Source organism: Polyodon spathula, chromosome 35, assembly GCF_017654505.1.
Source record: "Polyodon spathula isolate WHYD16114869_AA chromosome 35, ASM1765450v1, whole genome shotgun sequence".
Lineage (NCBI taxonomy): Eukaryota > Metazoa > Chordata > Actinopteri > Acipenseriformes > Polyodontidae > Polyodon > Polyodon spathula.
The window spans coordinates 4,950,673-4,969,419 of NC_054568.1; the positions used below are offsets into that span (position 1 = coordinate 4,950,673).

Below are 18,747 nucleotides of genomic sequence, written 5' to 3' on the forward strand. Positions count from 1 at the left end.
AAAAAAAATTTGGGATGCGAAAAAAGCGGAAAAAACGCGAAAAAAACCTTCCAAAAAATTGGGGGGCGCCAAAAAAGCGGAAAAAAACCTGCAAAAAAAATTTCCAAAAAAAAAAAAAAAAGCCAAAAAAACCTGGGATGCGAAAAAAGCGGAAAAAAACCTACAAAAAAATTTGGGATGTGAAAAAAAAAGCGGAAAAAACCTGCAAAAAAAATTGGGGGTGCGAAAAAAAAGCGGAAAAAACCTGCAAAAAAAATTGGGGGTGCAAAAAAGCGGAAAAAACGCGAAAAAAACCTTCCAAAAAATTGGGGGGCGCCAAAAAAGCGGAAAAAAACCTGCAAAAAAAATTTGGGATGCGAAAAAAAAAAGCGGAAAAAAACCTGCAAAAAAATTGGGGGTGCAAAAAAGCGGAAAAAACCTGTGAAAAAAATTTGGGATGCGAAAAAAGCGGAAAAAACGCGAAAAAAAACCTGCAAAAAAAATTTGGGATGCGAAAAAAACGTGAAAAAAACCTTCCAAAAAATTGGGGGGCGCCAAAAAAGCGGAAAAAAACCTGCAAAAAAATTGGGGGTGCGAAAAAAGCGGAAAAAACGTGAAAAAAACCTTCCAAAAATTGGGGGCGCCAAAAAAGCGGAAAAAAACCTGCAAAAAAAATTTGGAATGTGAAAAAAAAAAGCGGAAAAAACCTGCAAAAAAAATTTGGGATGCGAAAAAAAAGCAGAAAAAACCTGCAAAAAAAATTGGGGGTGCAAAAAAGCGGAAAAAACGTGAAAAAAACCTTCCAAAAATTGGGGGCGCCAAAAAAGCGGAAAAAAACCTGCAAAAAAAATTTGGAATGTGAAAAAAAAAAGCGGAAAAAACCTGCAAAAAAAATTTGGGATGCGAAAAAAAAGCGAAAAAAACCTGTGAAAAATTTGGGATGCAAAAAAAGCGGAAAAAACCCCCAAAAAAACCTGCAAAAAAAATTTGGGATGCGAAAAAAGCGGAAAAAAACCTGCAAGAAATATTTGGGATGTGAAAAAAGCGGAAAAAAAACCAAAAAAAAAACCTGCAAAAAAAATTTGGGATGCGAAAAAAGCGGAAAAAAACCCCCAAAAAAACCTGCAAGAAATATTTGGGATGCGGAAAAAACGCGAAAAAAACCTTCCAAAAAATTGGGGGGCGCCAAAAAAGCGGAAAAAAACCTGCAAAAAAAATTTGGGATGCGAAAAAAAAAGCGAAAAAAACCTGCAAAAAAAATTTGGGATGCGAAAAAAGCGGAAAAAACCTGCAAAAAAAATTTGGGATGCGAAAAAAAAAAGCGGAAAAAAACCTGCAAAAAAAATTGGGGGGCGCCAAAAAAGCGGAAAAAAACCTGCAAAAAAAATTTGGGATGCGAAAAAAAAGCGGAAAAAAACCTGCAAAAAAATTTGATGTGAAAAAAAAAAAAAAATTTGGGATGCGAAAAAAGCGGAAAAAAACCTGCAAAAAAAATTTGGGATGCGAAAAAAAGCGGAAAAAAACCTGCAAAAAAAATTTGGGATGCGAAAAAAAAAGCGGAAAAAAACCTGCAAAAAAAATTTGGGATGTGAAAAAAAAAGCGGAAAAAAACCTGCAAAAAAAATTTGGGATGCGAAAAAAAAAACCTTCCAAAAAATTGGGGGTGCCAAAAAAGCGGAAAAAACCTGCAAAAAAAATTTGGGATGTGAAAAAAACGGAAAAAAACCTGCAAAAAAAATTGGGGGCGCCAAAAAAGCGGAAAAAAACCTGCAAAAAAAATTTGGGATGCGAAAAAAAAAAGCCAAAAAAACCTGCAAAAAAAATTTGGGATGCGAAAAAAGCGGAAAAAACGCGAAAAAAACCTGCAAAAAAAATTTGGGATGCGAAAAAAAAGCGGAAAAAAACCTGCAAAAAAAATTGGGGATGCGTGAAAAAAACCTGCAAAAAAAATTTGGGATGCGAAAAAAAAAATTTGGGATGCGAAAAAAGCGGAAAAAAACCTGCAAAAAAAATTTGGGATGTGAAAAAAGCGGAAAAAAAACCCCCAAAAAAACCTGCAAAAAAAATTTGGGATGCGAAAAAAACCTTCCAAAAAAAAATGTGAAAAAAGCGGAAAAAAAAAAAAAACCTGCAAAAAAAATTTGGGATGCGAAAAAAAAGCGGAAAAAAACCTGCAAAAAAAATTGGGGGTGCAAAAAAGCGGAAAAAAACCTGCAAAAAAAATTTGGGATGCGAAAAAAAAAAAAAAAAAAACCTGCAAAAAAATTTGGGGAGAGCGAAAAAAGCGGAAAAAACCCCCAAAAAAACCTGCAAAAAAAATTTGGGATGCGAAAAAAGCGGAAAAAACCCCCAAAAAAACCTGCAAAAAAAATTTGGGATGCGAAAAAAACGCGAAAAAAACCTTCCAAAAAATTGGGGGGCGCCAAAAAAGCGGAAAAAAACCTGCAAAAAAAATTTGGGATGCGAAAAAAAAGCGGAAAAAACCTGCAAAAAAAATTTGGGATGTGAAAAAAAAGCGGAAAAAAACCTGCAAAAAAAATTTGGGATGCGAAAAAAAAAAAAAAAGCAAAAAAACCTGCAAAAAAAATTTGGGATGCCAAAAAAGCGGAAAAAAAAAACCTGCAAAAAAAATTGGGGGTGCGAAAAAAAAAGCGGAAAAAAACCTGCAAAAAAATTGGGGGTGCAAAAAAGCGGAAAAAACCTGTGAAAAAAATTTGGGATGCGAAAAAAAAAACCAAAAAAACCTGCAAAAAAATTGGGGGTGCAAAAAAGCGGAAAAAACCTGCAAAAAAATTTGGGATGCGAAAAAAAAGCGGAAAAAAACCTGCAAAAAAATTTGGGATGCGAAAAAAACCTTCCAAAAAAGCGGGGGGCTGCAAAAAAATTTGGGATGCGAAAAAAAAGCGGAAAAAAACCTGCAAAAAAAATTGGGGGTGCGAAAAAAACCTTCCAAAAAAAAAAAAGCGGAAAAAAACCTGCAAAAAAAATTTGGGATAAAAAAAAAAAAAAACCCAAAAAAACCTGCAAAAAAATTTGGGATGCGAAAAAAAAAACCAAAAAAACCTGCAAAAAAATTTGGGATGCAAAAAAGCGGAAAAAAACCTGCAAAAAAAATTTGGGGTGCGAAAAAAGCGGAAAAAAACCTGCAAAAAAAATTGGGATGTGCGAAAAAAGCGGAAAAAAACCTGCAAAAAAATTGGGGGTGCCAAAAAAGCGGAAAAAAACCTGCAAAAAAAATTTGGGATGCGAAAAAAAAAACCAAAAAAAGCTGCAAAAAAACCTGCAAAAAAAAAATGAAAAAAATTTGGGGGATGCGAAAAAAAAAAAAAAAAAAACCTGAAAAAAAAATTTGGGATGCGAAAAAAGATGGAAAAAGCGCGAAAAAAACCTGTGAAAAAAATTTGGGAGCGAAAAAAGCGGAAAAAAACCTGCAAAAAAAATTTGGGATGCGAAAAAAAAACCAAAAAAACCTGCAAAAAAATTTGGGAGTGAAAAAAGCGGAAAAAACCTGTGAAAAAAATTTGGGAGCGAAAAAAGCTGAAAAAAACCTGCAAAAATATTTGGGATGCGAAAAAAAAACCCAAAAAAACCTGCAAAAAAAATTTGGGAGTGAAAAAAGCGGAAAAAACGCGAAAAAAAACCTGCAAAAAAATTTGGGGTGAAAAAAAAAGCGGAAAAAAAACCTGCAAAAAAAATTTGGGATGCGAAAAAAGCGGAAAAAACGCGAAAAAAAACCTGCAAAAAAAATTTGGGATGCCAAAAAAGCGGAAAAAAACCCCAAAAAAACCTGCAAAAAAAATTTGGGATGCGAAAAAAAACCCCAAAAAACCTGCAAAAAAAATTTGGGATGCGAAAAAAAAACCCCAAAAAACCTGCAAAAAAAATTTGGGATGTGAAAAAAGCGGAAAAAAACGCGAAAAAAACCTGCTGAAAAATTTGGGATGCGAAAAAAACCCCCAAAAAACCTGCAAAACAAATTTGGGATGCGAAAAAAGCGGAAAAAACCCTGCAAGAAATATTTGGGATGCGAAAAAAGCGGAAAAACCCCCCAAAAAAACCTGCAAAAAAAATTTGGGATGCGGAAAAAACCCTGCAAAAAATTTGGGATGCGGAAAAAACCCTGCAAAAAATTTGGGATGCGAAAAAAGCGGAAAAAACCCTGCAAGAAATATTTGGGATGCGAAAAAAAGCGGAAAAAAATTTGGGATGCGAAAAAAGCGGAAAAAAACCTGCAAAAAAAAAATTGGGATGCGAAAAAAGTGGAAAAAAACCCCAAAAAACCTGCAAAAATTTGGGAGCGAAAAAAACCTGCAAAAAAAGATTGAGAGCGGAAAAAAGCGGAAACCACAAAAGATTTTGGCAGCTAAAAAGATTTGGGGAGCGAAAAACAATGCAAAAAAAGATTTTGGGAGCTAAAAAAAGCAAGAACACAAAAGATTTTGGGAGCAAAAGATTTCTGGGGGCCAAAATATAAAAAACAATCTCAGGCCAAAAAAGCACAAAGAGATTTTGGGGGACTTTGTTGTTCGAGTCAAATATCCAATACAAAAATTGTTGTATTGTAAGGCTGTGCGGCTGGAAGGATTGTGTTGCTACACACAGCAGAGTGACTACTGCAGCTACATTGGTGGATCTGGTTGTGTTTGCCAAAACATACCGACTGACAGCCTTAATTTGATAGTATAAACTATTGTGTATTGTGGAGCTAGAAAGCAGAGGTTCCCAGCACATCACTCTCAACATGAGTCTTCACCACTCACCCTCCTACTCTATAGCTGTGCATTGTGGAGCTAGAGAGGAGAGGTTCCCAGCACATCACTCTCAACATGAGTCTTCACCACTCATCCTCCTACTCTATAGCTGTGCATTGTGGAGCTAGAGAGGAGAGGTTCCCAGCACATCACTCTCAACATGAGTCTTCACCACTCACCCTCCTACTCTATAGCTGTGCATTGTGGAGCTAGAGAGGAGAGGTTCCCAGCACATCACTCTCAACATGAGTCTTCACCACTCACCCTCCTACTCTATACCTGTGCATTGTGGAGCTAGAGAGGAGAGGTTCCCAGCACATCACTCTCAACATGAGTCTTCACCACTCACCCTCCTACTCTATAGATGTGCATTAGGGGTGCAATGTTTCAAGGTGTAATCAAAAATCATGAATAAATAAATAAAATATCATGAAAATGATTTTTTGGGGGGGGGTGTGGAAAAGCAAAAAAGTGTTTGGGGAAGAAAAACTGCCCAAAAATTGACTTACCTCCATCTTGAAGAACTTACCATGAAGGCCTGTTCCAGAATTTCAGAGAACAGACACTGGGGGGGGGGGGGACAAAAAAAGACAAAACACGTTTCAGAACTAGTCTCGTGAGATCAAGTTCCCGTTTATTAGATCTTTGGTGACACTTTGCAAGATTAATCATTTCTCTCTTTGCTAGTTCTCCCCATTGTCCCAAGCCTGCCCTGGGCTGAAGGGAGCCCCCTCTCTTTTAGCGGAGTGACCACACTACCCTCAACCATCAAATCAAAAGGTCAGTGTATGGATTAATCCACCGTTCACCTTTTCCTAAACGAGTGACTGTTTGAATGAAATAGAAACATGGTTGCATTGCAAGGCTGTGTGGCAGGAAGGTTTGTGTGCACAAAGCAGAGTAGAGATAGTGTTGAATGGTGTTTCACAAGCTCTTTCCCGCGCTGTGGAGGTGAATGGGGTTCAAACAGGGTTTATTAAAACAAAACCAGAGACAGGAGGCTGGCTGGGTTCACACTTCACTGTGCAAAAGTAAATGTAATCGAGCAGAACTGTTGAAAAAGGCCAATGGCTCTTTTATAAAAAGGCTGTCATTATCAACAATTGACCTGTCATATGGACAACACAATACATCAGATGACACATGGGGGTTACATTTTTTTGTTAAAGTACAGCTGCATACATTAAAATGGCAGAGCGAGAGCTACATTGATGGATTTTATGGTTTGAAGTTTGGTATAACTCAAAGAAATGCTGCTTTAATGTGATTGTACAAAACTACTGTGCATTGTGGAGCTAGAGAGGAGAGGTTCCCAGCACATCACTCTCAACATGAGTCTTCACCACTCATCCTCCTACTCTATAGATGTGCATTGTGCAGTAGAGAGGAGAGGTTCCCAGCACATCACTCTCAACATGAGTCTTCACCACTCATCCTCCTACTCTATAGATGTGTATTGTGGAGCTAGAGAGGAGAGGTTCCCAGCACATCACTCTCAACATGAGTCCTCCTACTCATGTGCACAGTAGAGAGGAGAGGTTCCCAGCACATCACTCTCAACATGAGTCTTCACCACTCATCCTCCTACTCTATAGATGTGTATTGTGGAGCTAGAGAGGAGAGGTTCCCAGCACATCACTCTCAACATGAGTCTTCACCACTCACCCTCCTAGGCTATTGATGAAATGATCAGGGGGTATCATGGTTTATGGTGCAGGCTGTAATACTTTCTTATGGTGCACTGTATTGCAGTAGAGGTTTGTATTGTTTGAAGTGTGGCACAACATAACTCATTGTAGTGCAGTGTTAGAGAGGAGAGGTAACATCAGCCTCAATTAATCTCTACCACTCTTTCTCAGAGCCCTTTCGCTGCTTTCAGCTGTTCTCAAGGAGTCTCTCTGGACACTTGCACCAATGTTGAGACTTGACATCTCAAGCTTCCCCTTGAAATGCATTCGACCGGTTTGCTAAAGGCATGGATTCCCAGCCTGCATTCTTGACTGAGGGACCTGTAGGGATTAGTTCTGGATAAACCACAGACGTGGCGTTCAATAAATCCCTTTATTCAGGCTTGTAACAGTCTGTGCCACTGCTACAGCAGGCATCTTTCAAACAGGTGCAAACCAAGTCAAGTCTGTTCTCATCCAGCGACTATCTGCAACAGGGTTGAACAGTCTTTTAATTCCTATAATATTACTATTGTTACACCACATAGATGTGTCATTTTGGTCTTTAATTTATTATTTTTTCAAAAAAAAACTCCAGTATGTGGTTTAGCATGATGGGGAAATATGACACTAGAAAAAAAATATAAAAACTACAGCAAAGAATTGCACAAGCCCAGCCAGCACAGGATTCTATTCAGATGGGGGGGGGGGAAAATCTATGGTAATGTGGCAATAGACATTTCAAATATAACTGATTTGTGCAAACGCAACCCTAAGGCAGTTCCATTAACAGTGCTGTAAATGCTCTAGAAGTCCAGCTGTGGTTTATCACAGTATATGTTAACAATATCAACGCCTCCAGTCTCTAGCAATGTGCAGGACACACATCCTTACAGTTTCAGTAGAATAAAACTTGTATAAATTGAAACACAGTGGGATTTGGGAAGGTGGTGGTTCAGACAATCCCCGCTATGAAAAATATCTGTCTTTAATTTTAAATGCAGCATTCCATTTGTAGTTGAGATGCAGCCTTATGGAAACTGACCTTCTCTGAAAGTAAAAAAAAATGGTAAAAGTGAAGCAAGAAAAGCAATCCCGGTCACTGGCAGTTACTTTAAAAGGAGATTAACACGATGCAAAGCATTGGTGATATCACTCTCAGCCCCTGGTGATCACAGGGAATGTGTGACTCTTTGTTTCCAGAGTCGAGATCCCAGACTCCCCACGGAGCCTGTTCCGGTGGCTTCATATATATGCTAATGCAATAAAAACCCACAATTTCAAAAATGTTAACAGCATTTTATGGTGGATTCATGCAGCACCCTGCAAGGTTTATGGTAGCAGATTTGAAGCAGGTGCACGGTCTGACTAGAGCTCTCTCTGCACCGATAGGTTGCAGTCTGGTTTTGTCACAAAGCTCCACAAAGTCCCATGTGGCTTTTCCACAATGTCCCTGAAAGTAGCACCACATGACGAAGGACCCTCTTTGGTAACGCACTGTAACACTAGACACATCAGTGCTGCTCACCACAAACAGTACAGTACAATCTGCCTTATATAGCTATCCTGAGCCTTAACACAATATCAGCCCACTACTTCTATTGAATCGCAATCTGTTGTGCAGTAGGATAGATCCAGCGCCTTTACCATTAGAGACAACATTTATTATGCAACAAAACACATTTGCCTCTCTCAGTAACCACAGCCATCAATCAACTGCCCTTATTTCTAACCAACAACCATCACCACAGATGACACATAAAACAGAGGTCCTGTTCTAAGTGACTCTGCAGCAGCAGTTGATGCACAGTTAACCTCCTAGTCTCAAAGTCACTTTGGATAAAAGCGTCTGCTTAATGACTAATGAGCCCCGTGGCTTTCATTGTCAGAGTCTCAGTTAAAACTTTGCATTAACCATCCTGGCTCTCTGTTTGGAGCCCAGCTAGCAACACACACTTTCCTTCTGCAGTGCTACACTCTTTCCAAAGTGTGAAATGGCAGAATCGAATGCATACTTTTTTTTTTCCTTAAAATGCATATATTTTAAATATCTAACAATATGCAAGTTTCCAGTTTTGTGAGTTTACATATTTCTTTACTTTTGCATTTGAATACTAAAAGTGCTCTCAAAATGACAACCAGCAGACAGACCAAGAAATGCAACCTACCTCAAGGAGGGTTTGCTTTTCCATTGCAGTCCAGCTCCTGAGGTTGAAGCTATGTATGTGTGTGTGTGTGTGTGGGTGTGTTTTGGAGGTTGAAGCTCTGTGTTTCTCTCTCGCTCCTCTGTTTGTTTTAGCTCTGTGTGGAGCTGCTCATTCTCGCTTCTCGTTCTTGCAGCTAATCTTTTGCTGGAGGTCTCCTGTCTGCTGCTGTCCTGTTCTGCAGAGCCATGCTTTGAGGAGCTGTCCTGTTCTGCAGAGCCATGCTTTGAGGAGCTGTCCTGTTCTGCAGAGCCATGCTTTGAGGAGCTGTCCTGTTCTGGAGAGCCATGCTTTGAGCTGCTGCTGTCCTGTTGTGGAGAGCCATGCTTTGAGCTGCTGCTGTACTGTTGTGGAGAGCCATGCTTTGAGCTGCTGCTGTCCTGTTGTGGAGAGCCATGCTTTGAGCTGCTGCTGTACTGTTGTGGAGAGCCATGCTTTGAGCTGCTGCTGTATGTTCTGGAGAGCCATGGTTTGAGGAGTTGCTGTATGTTCTGGAGAGCCATGCTTTGAGCTGCTACTGTCCTGTTGTGGAGAGCCATGCTTTGAGCTGCTGCTGTATGTTCTGGAGAGCCATGGTTTGAGGAGCTGCTGTATGTTCTGGAGAGCCATGCTTTGAGCTGCTGCTGTCCTGTTGTGGAGAGCCATGCTTTGAGCTGCTGCTGTCCTGTTGTGGAGAGCCATGCTTTGAGCTGCTGCTGTACTGTTGTGGAGAGCCATGCTTTGAGCTGCTGCTGTATGTTCTGGAGAGCCATGCTTTGAGGAGCTGCTGTCTGTTTTGTTCATCCTCTCTCCTCTCGAGTCTTGGAAGGTCAGAAGCGAGGCAGCAGCAGCAGCTCATCGGGTCACTCTGAGCGCTGCTCTCATCTTGGGCTTGTTCTCACATTGCCAGGCTTCTCTTGTTGGGAGTTTTCCAGCTCAGCAGTAGAGTGATGATTTTTGCCATTCGAATGAAGGAAAAAAAATGACATGGATTTTAAGGAAAGGAATAACAAAATAAAACAAGGAGGAACAATAGGTTTGTTGTTAGTCCTTGGAATTTCTAATGTGGGGATTTGTTGGAGTGAATTAAAATCAGATTATGCTGAAAATGCATTTATTTAAATAACTTGATCAAATCAGTGGGATTCCCAGATTACTTATGCACAGGTCACTCGGGCAGGGCCGATTTGGATTAGGAGTGCCTGTACCGTATTCATATAAACAACACTGTGATCCAGAGACAGATACTCAATACATGTTCACTTGGGATACAAACTTGCCTATGCTGACAACAGGTTCAAATTGAGGCTTGATGCAGCAAAAAATAAATAAATAAACAAACACTTAAGCATGCCATGTTACATTTCTCCTATGGCTGATCATTTCTTTGTAACATCGAGCACTTGGCCAGCAATAATTTTAACTTACTCAATACTACAATGCATCAAACAGTTTACTCAAGGTCTTCCTGCGATTTGTAACCGTTTCTAGCGTATTGCTAATCTGCATCTCAATGTGTGTCAACTGTTTAACCAGTCGTTCGATGCTGTACTTAAAACCAATAAATAAAAAAGTAATGATTCCAACTTCATACTAAAAGCAACAAGGCTGTTCAAAATTGGGACTCTGAAACCAGGTTCTCAAATCAAAACTTTAGCAAATCTTTTTAAAATGTGTTGAAAGTCATTTAAAATTCTTCAACACTCCAGAACAAATCAAAAACGCGCTCTGTGTAAACGTTACGTTGAAATCGTTTCAGATGAATTATTCCTTGTTTCTATCAGTTAATACAGCAAAACACTGGCAGTACTTCGAGAAGGTGCGCTTGCGCTGGAAACGGAGACTGCCCTGCCTGCTTGCCAAATCTCTTCAACTTGCGGGCTAGTTCAGCGCCCAGCCCTGGCTGCCAGCGGATTCAAATGCACGCTGTCCGTACATTAATAACCCATCCTGACAACGCCAGCACTGAACTCAGAAAGGCTCGAGAGCGAGGGGCGGTTTTGGAAGGAGACACTGGCATGCCCAAGTAAGTAACTCAAACACTTCTCTTTATAGTGAAACCCGTGATGCGGACACATGCCAGAGGCTTCCAGTGATGCATCACCGATGCCATGCAATGAACTGGCTTATGGAATTCTGTACAGTTGGGTTTACTAACATTTTAGAAGCTTAATTTGACCGGCACGGTGCTAGCCTGTTCAATCTTTAGCTGTAGTTAGTGTTTTAACAGCTGTCGTTCTGTGGAAGCAGTTATTGGAGTAGAATAACGTAGTTTCAATAGAATTTTGCTGTTGGCACAGCAACACAACTGTTACGACAACTATAGTTCATATCACAGTTGACACATGCTAGTGTTAAAGGTGTTAGTCACTTCTCTGTGTCTCTGAATTTTGGGTCTGTAAAATCTCCCCTGTGTTGGGACCCGGGCTGGATTAACACAGCCTTAGAGCTGCGCTTTTCAGCTCCTCCGCTGTTAAGATCATTAAAATAGACTTGTGGAAGCGTCTTTACCAGGAGGGTCGTCCCAATTCAAGTGGTTCCATTCTCAGGAACGCTGCGCCCGACCGGACCGGGATTCGCAGGAGCACATTCGAGTGATTGATGAAACCCTGGAATGGGATGCTTTCCTTCTCTAGTCCCAACGGTTCCTGAGATGAACCCTCGTCTTAGATTTGGGGAGAAGGAGACCCTCCCTTTACAGTTAAGGGCACTGTCCGCATCTTTCGAACTGGTGGGGCTAGAGAATTGGTTAACGCATGATTTATCTCCATGCGGATGAGTGGAGTCCACTTCTGAAGTCAGATCCACACTGTGTTAGTATCAGAAGAGTCGGTACATTGCTGAGATTGTGAGCGCTCTACACAAACCCCTCCCCCTTATGACTGCCATAATGAGCTTTGTGACAAAACAGCCAGACAGCAGCCTGTCGGCGCAGAGAGAGCTCTAGCCAGACAGCAGCCTGGGAAGCATTGTTACAAAGCAGTTTCACAGTTTGGATAGTCTGGCAAGCCCCCCCCCCCGGAATAAAGATACAGAATTGAAATATTATCAGCATTTGATAATGGTTCATGCAGCGCTACACGCCCATTATCAAAAGGTGTCGCCTTTATTGCGGTGGTGTGTTAGCATAACAATGAAACCAGTGCCATGAGAACTATGAAAATGGCTTTGTAACGATGCTCCACGTGAAGGCTGCTGTCTGGCTAGAGCTCTCTCTGCGCCGACAGGCTGCTGTCTGGCTAGAGCTCTCTCTGCGCCGACAGGCTGCTGTCTGGCTGTTTTGTCACAAAGCTCATTATGGCAGTCATAAGGGGGAGGGGTTTGTGTAGAGCGCTCACAATCTCAGCAATGTACCGACTCTTCTGATACTAACACAGTGTGGATCTGACTTCAGAAGTGGACTCCACTCATCCGCATGGAGATAAATCATGCGTTAGCCAATTCTCTAGCCCCACCAGTTCGAGAGATGCGGACAGCGCCCTTAACTGTAAAGGGAGGGTCTCCTTCTCCCCAAACCTAAGACCTGGGTTCATCTCAGGAACCGTTGGGACTAGAGAAGGAAAGCATCCCATTCCAGGGTTTCATCAATCACTCGAATGTGCTCCTGCGAATCCCGGTCCGGTCGGGCGCAGCGTTCCTGAGAATGGAACCACTTGAATTGGGACGACCCTCCTGGTAAAGACGCTTCCACGGGTCTATTTTAATGATCTTAACAGCGGAGGAGCTGAAAAGCGCAGCTCTAAGGCTGTGTTAATCCAGCCCGGGTCCCAACACAGGGGAGATTTTTCAGACCCATTGAAGATCATAGGGCGCATTTAAAAAAGCAGAGCAGTGAGCAGGTTTATACAGTAAATGTGAAATCACCATTGAATGAGCCAGGACCCTTTGCATGCATGACATCATCACCCTGAACAACTCTGAATTATATTACTTGGCTTTATAAGAATACTGATTCATAAACAATGCAAAGCAAAAAGGACATAAAAAAACAGTAACAATTGCAGCATAAAAGTGTAATATACAGAGAAACTATAAAATGATATGCAATACCTACATGCAAAATTGTTTCAATGCACAGGCGCACCCTGTATAGACTTCATTCTGTCATTTTAAACCACAGCAATCGGAAACACTTAGTGTTATTTTTTTTCTCCAAAATTCAATTCACTTTGTTTTCCAAACTATATAATTCAGTACAATTCTAAATCATGCAGATATATCCTACTTTCCACTAAAAAATAAATTTAAATGAGACTATACGTCCACAACAGTTATTAGCACACCAAAAAATACTTGAATATAACATGCATCATGTTGTATAAACACCAAAGCATATATTTGACAAGCACATTGAAAACACGTTTGAACTTTATCACCAGCATAGCACACACACAACTATGAAAAACACACAAAGAAAACGCCAGCTGGCAAACGTTTCGACTCTCGGTGCCTTCAATCACTTTCATCGGTTAGAATGGACGAGTTAAATTCCAACCCAGCCACCTACAAATCACAGACCGATCTCAAATCAGCCACTATTAAAACATTGCCCTTTTAAGAATGCCACTATAGACAACAAGCCCCTTTTAAGAACTGTAATCAGCCCCTGTATAAAAAGGTAAGGTGTGGGGAGGGGGGAACGATTTCTTCCCGGGACAGCACGCATTTAGCAAACGCAGGCAGTGTGACTCTGTTTCAATGCTACTCTAATGCTTGTGGGTTGTTTTTTTTTTTTACCAGTTTTATTATATCACTCGCTGTTATACTTCAGCTTTATAATAACGCGTGCGTTTGTTTTTTATAATGTGCGACTTACTCGCCGCTGGCTTTATTCTTGCGTTTTAAATAGTCTCTCCCAGAAGAGACCCTGCTGCACGGATAGCCGGTGGAGTTTGGTGGAGGGTAACTTTTGAGCAGGCTAACTATTTAACTTGTATCCATTGTATTGTTAAATCATCTATACTTACCGCTCCCGTTATGAATGGTTTCAATATTAGTATTCTCTATTCTGACAAACCAAGGAAAATGCGGCTGTTTGGGGCATCGTGTTTTTTTGTATAAAGCCAACGCGATTTTAACTTTAAAAATGTAATTGGTCTTTTTAAGCACTTGGGGATATTTTAACGGGTTTGTGACGGTGAGCAAAAACTATTCTCGTTTTCAAACCTGTTTAACATGTTTCACGATGTTCGGCTTTATATGTTTGTGTAGTTAATACCTTTTTTTATATAAAAGTTAGGTTTGTTTTTGAATCGCAGTGTATAACTAATTGGCTTGTATTTAACACCATTTAAAACCGCTAAAGCTTTTTATAACACTAAAACAAACGCGTGTTTCACTCGCCACCCTTGCTCGCTCTGTCGTCGTTTTCCCAAAGCTTTAAATATAACCAGAAAACCATAGAATATAAAATAAAGCTGCCGTTTCAAAACCACAAGCATTATTACCATTTAAAATAAAAGCTCTTTCCACTTAATATTTTAATGCATTTGCTATAAACGAGCTAAAGAAACCAGCCGTTTATTTGTTATTGCAAAAGCATTACTCAATATGTACCCTTTAAATATCTGTATTTGAACTGAATGAATTCATATTTGAATTTTTTTAAAAAACTAATAAGATTAAAACTTTACCTGATTTGACTGTCCGGGTGCCTGTTTCTCAAACCAGAGACCGACCATGAATGAAGCAAATGTAATGTTCAAGTTGTCCACACGGTGGCGCCAAATCACCATCAGAACTCCCGCTCTGGACCTTCAGCCGCGCCCATATCCAATATAGCGCGAAAGCGGGTCTGTTCTGATGGCGTTTAAATTGGATATCTTTTTATGCTGGGTTTAAGTTTTATTTATTTCATAATGCTAGAAGCCTTTTTACATCTTTATCCAACACTTCAACCCGTTTTGCGTTGGAATGGGACTGTGTTTGGTCAATATGGCTTTCTTCTGCGGGCATGGTAAGTATTGTGAAACAAACTCTTTAAAACTTGTACAATTATCAGTTTGTAATGAGGAACTGTCTTGCATGTGTGTTTTTTTAGCTAGAGCTGTGTCCTGACTTTGTTTTTAGCCCTTGAACGAAAACTCTACTTTTTTACAAAAAGTTTGTTTTCTCATACAAACGCGATGCATGCAGTCCCGCGGTGCAGCCGTTTCGTTTGGAAAGCGTTTTTGTAAAATTGAGTTTTGTTTCTACGTGGTTGCTGAAGACACGCCGTTACACTTTTAAAGAAAATCATGCTTCAGAAATGTAGGTACTCGTATTGCACTGTTCTGGTTTTAGACACAGTTATATATCTTACTATAAACCAAAAACTAAATTAAAAACACACACCACTGCTGTTTTTAAAAGGTAACGTGGTTGCTACAGTCTTGAATGTTTTAGGAAGCGTGTTTTGTAAATGTGCTCAATGCCAAGGTGCACAGCCAGGGTTTGTAGATGCATTTTAAATCCCACATTGATGGGAGCTTACCTTTTTTTTTTTTTTTTTTTTTAATTCCCCAGAACTTTCTAAGACACGGATTCTGTGCCTACGAATCTTGTGCAGTCCTATTCCAGGAGACCCGTTGTACTGCGCACATGACGCGTGCACCTGAACAACCCCCAACGCCTGGCCCACCCCTATTTATAGTCTTTGCCTCACGTGTGGCTAGCCAGAAACGGAGTGCACGATCTATATATATTATTATATATATATATTATATATATTATATTATATACGCGCGCGTGTGTGTTTTAGTTAATTATGGTAATGCACTGGCAACACAAGTTCACACCTTTACTGAATGTTATATAAAATGTGTGTTTATAAGGATAAATTACGGTAACGAAGAGGCGAAATAAATCAGTCTCTCCCTTTGTATTGTTGGTAATACAAACGCAGTGTTGCCCCTAGTGCTTATTTGCAGCATGTCTCTTCTAATATGCAATGCTGTAGTTGCCAGTCTCATTAAGCAGTGATGGGGAGAGTCATCGGTCCTCTTCGTGTGTAACCCTAGACCGCGCTTACTCCGCTGCGCCAAGGGGCGCGTCATTGCTGTCAAGCGTTTTATTGTAACGCTTGTTCATCACAGTCGATGCTGTTTATTTGATTGCAATAAAGCTGTGTATTGCTGCTGTGTGTGGGTGTTTGTTTCGTTTGTGCACGGTTTCCCATGCATTACACCACGGTATAAACCCAGTCCTGCAGGACAACGGGATTGCGGCGCCCGTCGTTGAAACGGCGTCGTCTTACCGCACGCTGCCAGCGGTACAAAACAAACTAGTGCGGTGTGATGCTGGAGCCCCTCTCACCCATCCAACGCAATAAACACAACAGGTGTAGAAGACAGTTTGCGATTTTATTGAAGGGGAGGTTGCAGCAAACAGGCATCAGAATACAAGATCACAGGGTCAGTTCTGCAAGGGGTGAGCCAACTAACGAGAGAGGGAGATTGATTGATTGATTGAAGTTACACATTTGCATGATGTGTTTTTTTTAAAGCACCGTTTACATAGAGGTTATAACTAATCATGTGTATTGTTGGTATTCATTAAAATTGGCGGGGCGGGGGGGTTGTTTTGTCCAGGAGAGACGAGCTCTTGCAGCGCTGCACCATTCGGGTCGACACGTGACTCCTAAAATGCAAAAGAAAGCAAAACGTTAGGCACTGGTGCAAACACGTGCATTTACAAAGACCCGACACACCACGGAAGAATGAAGCGCTGTTGTTTAAATGCAGTTTAGCACTTGTCTTATCCTGCACACTGGATACTCTTGATTAGGAATAGTTCGTCGTTATAAGGACTCTCCTTATCACACCTGAACCTAGCTCGCCTTCGTCTCCAGTGGCTTCCGACGCCGGACTGTGAAGTGACCTAGGGGGCGTGGTCGGGTGCTCACCTGAGTAATTGGCAGGACCTCCTCAAGACACACCTCAAAACTGGGCTATACATTATATACAGTAGCTTCCGCTCTCCATGCATTTCGTGTGCAAGTTATAATTAAGGCAATGCATAAGAAGCCTGACGTGTTCTTGGGGGGGGGATATTCAGCAAGATTGGATTTTAGACAATGATAGATTTCATGTTTCTAGCGGCGGCGGCGGTTGAAAGCGCTTCAGGGCTTAGGACATCAGGAGGGGAATCGATCATCGCAGCGTCCCCTTGCCCCATAATGTTGAACGACGGATTCCACTCCACGCTTCAATGCGTCGCCCTGCACAAAAACACAGCAAGACTGTTCTGGAGAGAGACGCGACTCTTCCACAGCAACGGCTGCCGCTTAGGGGTTTATCTGACCACCCTATCTATACCTGCTTGCCACAGCTGGGTGGTTAGAGCATTTTACAGCACCAATAAAAGTCGGCTAACTTGGCATGTAGAGAGAGAGAGAGAGAGAGAGAGAGAGAGAGAGAGAGAGAGAGAGATGAATGCTAATTCTGGATTGTTCAAAATCGACAGGAGATAAAGAATTGAAGCAGGGGGCTGCTGTGAGACTCCAGCGCACGTCAACCAAATGAAGTGCGATCAAACCTGTATCCTTACAGCGCCTTTTACAGTGCCGAGGGTCACAGTAGACTTACGATTAGAGATACAAACATAAAGCACATTACCGCCTGTAAGAGCCCATATCAAGTATGCAAATGTATTTGTAAAATTGAAAGGAAAAAAAAAAAAAAAACACACACACACAAAACTTGCAATATTGTTTATGGCAAATAGACAAAATTGTAACAAAATAAAATAAATGAGAGACAGGTACATCATTATCTATGAGAAAAACACAAGAAATCAAAAATTAACCAATAGCTCAACAGCACAAGAACATTACCTAACATGAATGACCTATAATTGGTAGTTTTAGAAGTTTTAAATTTAGATCATATACAATATCTAGAATAATAAAGGAAAATAAATGAATGAATAAACTTAATAACACGATGCCTGAAGGTTTAAAGGAATGTAAATTACATCACAAACTCATAGAAAGAAGTGAGTACAGTTACCATGGCATCAAAAGCCTATAAGGTGTGTCAACGCACAGCGAAACTTTGAGCCCTGGAAAGAAAAAAAAAAAAAAAATCATTCAGAATAATCATCGGATCTTCAACAGGGAAGAAATGAAGCAGGAAAATGCAGAAGATATTTATCAAAGCAGGCAAATATTTAAAGGCGCTGCTCAAGGAAGCTGCACCGGTTTGTCAGCTCACTAGACAAACAATACTTATAGCGCTGACCTGTGCTAACCCCACTCAGCGACAACTGACCGGCTCACATTGGAAAGCGTCTGCTATGGCCAGGCAGGACCGATGTTAGTAAAGGCTGCAAATGGGAAAGGAGAAGGTGGGTTGCGACTGGGTTAGCTTTCCACTGCTGAAAATAAACATCCAATAATAGCCATGTATGCATTAGTCACTAGAAGTAATATTTATGTGCTTATTAATTTATTCATGTGCTTCTATAGGGTGGTCTCGCACACAGCGCGTCTGTGAAGCGAGCGTCAGTCGCCATTTCACCTCGTAGGGGTCCTGCATTATTTAGGGTATTAGCCACGCACGCAGAATGGAGAATTTAGTTTGCAAGAAAAGACGACATAAGTGGAAACTATACCAGTAGTGATAATGGATGATTCATACTAAAAATCACAGGAACTAAATGACCCTGTGCCGAGACAAAGCCTCTTTATGCGCTAGTGCTGTTGACTGATCAAAGGGAGTCACTTATCTGAAGAAACGTGTACGGAAACACCTGATAAAAAAAGTTAATTTGCAAAACGTATTTGCCTGGAGTCTGATCGCTCACAATTGTGTTTGGTAAGCTTAGACCTGACACCATGGGGGCCAGCCTGATGTGATGCAGCTGACAAACGCTTGGCTGCAACAATCGTCCTTACACAGATCATACATTGTAAAGGAACTGCAGTCCCAGCTCACTGGAGTGAATGGAAAGGCGGGGGCGCGACTCAAAACCAAACTATCCGGTTCAAAGACGAATGACTTCACCATTCGACCGACTACCAAGCTCTGTAGGTCTAGAGGCAAGCTCGGCTCTTATACTGAAGAAATGCCTATTGCATAGCAGTGTGATCCATTCCTGGTTTTGCTAGGAGTTCCGTAAGACCCGCCTGAGCTTGTTACCTAAACACACACAGTGGCTAAGCAAGCTTGCAGTAAAATCTGGAATGGG

The 18,747-nt window shown here is 40.9% G+C and overlaps 1 long non-coding RNA gene across 1 annotated transcript; it reads right to left on the reverse strand.

Annotated features, from left to right (window-relative positions):
* Positions 1-15,934: 15,934 nt before the first annotated feature.
* LOC121303873 lies at positions 15,935-18,700 on the reverse strand. The gene is made up of 3 exons (XR_005947880.1): positions 17,799-18,700; positions 17,568-17,619; positions 15,935-16,197 (listed from the first exon to the last, which is right to left on the reverse strand). It is a non-coding gene; the product is annotated as an uncharacterized LOC121303873 (long non-coding RNA).
* Between the last annotated feature and the right edge of the window lie 47 nt (positions 18,701-18,747).